Source organism: Chiloscyllium plagiosum, chromosome 13 (assembly GCF_004010195.1).
Source record: "Chiloscyllium plagiosum isolate BGI_BamShark_2017 chromosome 13, ASM401019v2, whole genome shotgun sequence".
Taxonomy (NCBI): domain Eukaryota; kingdom Metazoa; phylum Chordata; class Chondrichthyes; order Orectolobiformes; family Hemiscylliidae; genus Chiloscyllium; species Chiloscyllium plagiosum.
In genome coordinates, this window is record NC_057722.1 from 81,317,408 (window position 1) to 81,323,154 (window position 5,747).

Below are 5,747 nucleotides of genomic sequence, written 5' to 3' on the forward strand. Positions count from 1 at the left end.
ATTCCCCGCAGCGTCGCCACAACCAGGTCTCGTACTTACAACGGGTCTGGTTTATACTCACTCTACGTGTTACCGGAACTGGGAGCCGTCAGTTCTCGTAGAGCGGTTGCCAACAACCCACGCTCGGCGGTTAAACGCAACCCCGGAGCAGACTCTACCGAACTGGAGACTTTTCCAGCTGATATACTCTTTTCCAGATATAAACATTCATGTGAACAGCAGAGCAAGGCTAAAAAACACATTCCATTCTGGTTACATACAGATAAGAAGATTCACACGGGAAGGTGTATAATAAGATTCACACGGGACTAAGCGACACCTTCCATTTTCGGTTAGATTCACACATGTATTGGGACACAATTTTAACCCTTTCACCACACCATCCAAGGAAAAAATGTCCACTGTCCACCCTATCTAACCCTCTGATTATCTTATATGTCTCAATTAAGTCACCTCTCAACCTCCTTCTCTCTAATGAAAACAGCCTCAGGTCCCTAAGCCTTTCCTCATAAGACCTTCCCTCCATACCAGGCAACATCATAGTAAATCTCCTCTGAACACTTTCCAAAGCTTCCACATCCTTCCTATAATGCAGCGACCAGAATTGTATGCAATACTCCAAGTGCAGCTGCACCAGAGTTTTGTGCAGCTGCAACATGACCTCATGGCTCCAAAATTCAATCTTCTATCAATAAAAGCTAACACACTGTATGCCTTTTTAACAACCCGATCAACCTGGGAGCAACATTCAGGGATCTATGTACATGGATACTGAGATCTCTCTGTCCATCTACACTGCCAAGAGTCTTACCATTAGCCCAGTACTCTTTATTACTGTTGCTCCTTCCAAAGTGAATAACCTCACACTTTTCCACATTAAACTCAACTTGCCACCTCTCAGCCTAATGCTGCAGCTTATCTATGTGCCTCTGTAACCCGCAACATCCTTTGGCACTGTTCACAACACTACCGTCCTTAGTGTCATCCACAAATTTACAAATCCATCCTCTATGCCCTCTTCCAAATCATTTATGAAAATGACAAAACAGCAGTGGCCCCAAAACAGATCCTTGTGGTACCCCACTAGTAACTGAGCTCCAGGATGAACATTTCTCATCAACTACCATCCTCTGTCTTCTGTCAGCTAGCCAATTTCTGATCCAAACCGCTAAATCACCCTCAATCCCATGCCTCTGTATTTTGTGCAATAGCCTACCGTGGAGAACCTTATCAAATGCCTTACTGAAATCTATATACACCACATCAACCGCTTTACCCTCATCCACCTGTTTGGTCACCTTCTCGAAGAATTCAATAAGGTTTGTGAGGCACAACCTGTCCTTCACAAAACCATGTTGACTGTCCCTGATCAACCTATTCCTTTCTAGATGAAAGGAAAAAGTCGATTAGGGATAGTCAACATGAACAACTCTTCTGATCTGCAACCTGCTTCTAGCCACTGGTCACGCCTTCTGTTCATCATTGAGAAATGCTCCACTTTGTAAATATTTCAGCAATTATCACAATCAATAGCTTCTCTAGTCATAAAGCTTTTGTCTTTAAGGTTAAGCTTTAAGCTTTTCTAGTCACATGATTTCTTGTGAAAATTTTCTTCAGCTTACTATTTAAGTTGACTTTCTGACCCTTTTTTAAGAAATCATAAAATCAAAACTCCATTTATCTCTATTTTAAAACTAAGTTAGCGAGTTTTGAGAAGATCTCAGGTTGAGATTCTGGATGTAGGTTTGCTTGCTGAGCTGGAAGTTTCATTTTCAGATATTTCATCACCAGACTAGGTAATATCTTCAGTGAGCCTCCAAATGTTGGTGTAGCCAGCTTTCTGTTTATATGTTTACGTTTCGTATGGTTGATAATGTCATTTCCTGTGGTGACATCATTTCCTATGGTGATGTCATTTCCTGTTCTTTTTCTCAGGGAGTGGTAAATGGGATACAAGTCAATATGTTTGTTGATAGAGTTCTGGTTGGAATGCCATGCTTCCAGGAATTTTTGTGTGTCTCTCTGTTTGGTTTGTCCTAGAACAGGAAATTACATCATCATAGGAAATGATGTCACCACAGGAAATTACATCACCAACCTTAGGCACCTCAAACATATAAATAGAAACAAACGAACCTTCCAGCTCAGTGAGTAAATCTATATTTAGAACCAAGTTCTCAAATAATACTATGTTATAAAACTTCATCAAAATACTGTCATTAATTATTCAATCCTTAAATCCCTGCCATTCCTTTTTAGTTGCTTGTCCTGCAACATTTTCCATAGAGAAACTTGACAATTCCGACACAAACACTTTTACGTCGTCCTTTCATCAAACATTTTCTAACAAAATGTGGTTCTATGAGTTTATTTTTTTCAGAATGTCTGCTTCCTTAAGTACCTTTTCTGCAGTGTCAGGCCTTCTTCAAGGCTATGCTGATCCTCCTCAACAGAGATGTAAGGATTATCATGGAGATCATCTATACAGTCTTCAGAGATTCAGGATCTTCCCCTCCAATAAATCATCAGCACGTGTGGCATCTGCATTGTCTTCCAATCTTTCCTGAAAGAGCAACTAAAGATTAGATTACTTACAGATTAGATTACTTACAGTGTGGAAACAGGCCCTTCGGCCCAACAAGTCCACACCGCCCCGCCGAAGCGCAACCCACCCTTACCCCTACATTTACCCCTTACCTAACACTACGGGCAATTTAGCATGGCCAATTCACCTGACCTGCACATCTTTGGACTGTGGGAGGAAACCGGAGCACCCCGAGGAAACCCACGCAGACACGGGGAGAACGTGCAAACTCCACACAGTCAGTCACCTGAGTCGGGAATTGAACCCGGGTCTCTGGCGCTGTGAGGCAGCAGTGCAAACCACTGTGCCACCGTGCCGCCCACGATCTAGCATGTCATCTTGTAGCTGGTTATCCTCATCCTTGGTGAAACTTTCTTCTACTTAATCTTGTCTCTCCTCGAAGATCAATCAGTGATCCACAATATTCTCCTGTGGTCCGAGGCATGGAATGTTTTCTAAAAGACTGATTCATATCATATTGAATCAACTGGATTTTTTTCTGCAGCTAGAAAACAGATTCAAAGCCACAAAAGCTTTTCTGCTCAATAAAAAGCCGTGCTGATTTAGAATGACATAGAAAATATTGGTGATCTGTCTCCCATTATATCAAAATGTAGCGGAATCTACCTTAACATCTCATTTTAAAAGTGCAAGTAAGCAAAATTAACTTGCTCTCTTGCTTTTGCAGAGATTGTTAAACTAGTTTCAGAATCACATGGTTAAGACCTTGATTGTCTTGCTTGAATGTTGCTCACAGTTAATACTCCTTATTTATAAATTGTCAGTTTCCATGTTTGAATGAGATGTGTTTTGCCCTTCGGGCGTATCATCCATATCATTGTGGTTTCGATGATTATATATCAGCCTGTATTAGAGAAGAGAAATACGATATAAGCCTTTGATTAATAAGATGTTGCAATAACTTTAATGTAGCAGAGTTATGAGCCAAAAGGATTAGTCAGATCTGAACTTTCCCAGGTATTCTAATATTTAGGTACATTTTTCAAAAAGCCATTGACTGTTAGTGTTGAAATCTCAATGTTAAAAACATGATTGAGAAATAACTAAAAGGATTTGGAAAATATATTTCTCCTAAGTCATGTATTGTCGTGATTAAAATGGAAATGAACTTAAGGAATAAATATTGAGTGCCCCTTTGCCAATGTTCAAGTCTACTTCCAATTGAAAAAAAAGGGGAGAAGATGGGATTAATTTTCCCGAACGTTTGGGCAAAATGTTTTCATGGAGGTTCATGGAAAATAGTCCGCTAAAGCCCATGTCAACCTTTCTCTGCAACTGCCCACTCTTCAGCTCATTAATTATGTAAGCAGTGTCTCCAGCACCCGGCTCGAGCAATCACATCGCAGGAGGAGCAGAAAGCAGCCTCTGCTCGCACCTTTGAACATATTTTAAACCCAGTTCCTCCATGGCACATCAGATGCTGCAACCCATAAACTGGCCTTCTCAATCTGTACTGCTCCCATGTTGGAATTGAAGAAATGGCCCAGAAAGGGGCGCTGACACCACATTTCTCCAGCAGACACCTTGAGGTTCTGTTGGAAGAACTGTTTGAGAGACGGGGAGTGTTATTTTCTCCGGGCAAGGAGGGCCATGACACAGGCACAGACGGGCTTGACAGAAACACCGCCTGGGTCTGTGTTGTCTCGAGGATGAAAAGAAACACCCAACAGTGAGTACGATGGTTAATGACCTTCTGCGCTGTGCAAAGGTAAGTGCCACCATTTTCTCTCTGCAACTTCATACTCACAGGAGCACCATTACCCACTCTCAGTCTACCATTCCATACACATCTCATCAAGGCACATGGATTTACCTCTCGTGATTGCATGCAGCATATCGACTTAACATGCTTCACTTACATCATACTTCTAAACAACTAACACTTCCTGACTCTGCAGTGCGACTGACTGCATGCCATCCACCTCTATCATACTCAACCCCTCGGTTTTGTGTGGGAAAAGTTGGTGCACCACTGGATTAAGAGGGCTAAGACCAGTGGCAAGGTGGCAGACATTAGGTTCCTCACCCTTTATGAGGAAAGGTGCCGGAACTGGATAGAGAACGGGGTTTTCACTCGTGCAGACACTGCACCCTCCTTGTCCAGATAACCCTGTGAGCTTCATTATGCTGCACTGTGCTGATCTTCCACTATTGCTAGTGATAACTCATTCGTTCCTTAAAATATGTTTAGCCCTTTATCTCTAATGCAGGCACCAGTGGGACCCAGCTTGGAACAACAAGGAAGCCAATTCAGGAGGCCCTCAGGTCCATCTCCACCTCTGAGAAAAAAGCCATTCAATCCTCAGAGGGTGTACAGGCAAGACTTTCATCTTCATCCTCCACTTTGATGGGATCTCTTTCTGGATAAGACTCGGGACCACAATGTGGGACTAACAACATAGGCAAAGCTAGGGTGGAGGACCTGTTTGGGGATTATCAAGCACTAGGAAGGAAATTGAAGTACAGGTCCTCAAGGGTCATAATCTCCGGATTACTGCCCGAGCCACGTGCCAATTGGCATAGGGATAAGAAAATTAGGGAAGTAAACATGTGGCTAAGGGATTGGTGTGGGAAAGAGGGATTCCACTTCATGGGGCATTGGCATCAGTTTTGGAACCGGGGGGATCTGTACCGTTGGGACGGTCTCCACCTGAACCGATCAAGTACCAATGTTCTAGCGAAGAGGATAAATAGGGTGGTCAGTAGGACTTTAAACTTCTGAGTTGAGGGGAAGAGAAAGTGAAAGCGACAGGGAGTATGGAGTTAAATGGAAAGATAAGCATATGTGCAGGCGGATTTAAACTTGAGGCTGATTAGGAATGTAACAAAAAGGAAGGAAAACTTAGGACATCTTATGACTTCCAATATCTCTAATGATGAGAATGTTAGCATTAAGGCACTTTACCCGAATGCTTGTAGCATTCGTAACAAAGCAGATGAACTAATGGCACAGATCATCGTGAATGACTATGATGTGGTAGGCATCACAGAGACATGGTTACAGGGGGGTCAGGACTGGCAGTTAAACATCCAAGGATTTACAACTTATCAAAAAGACAGGGAGGTGGGCAGAGGGGGCGGGGTGGCCTTGTTAGTTAAGAACAAAATTAAATCTGTGGCACTGAATGACATAGGGTCGGAT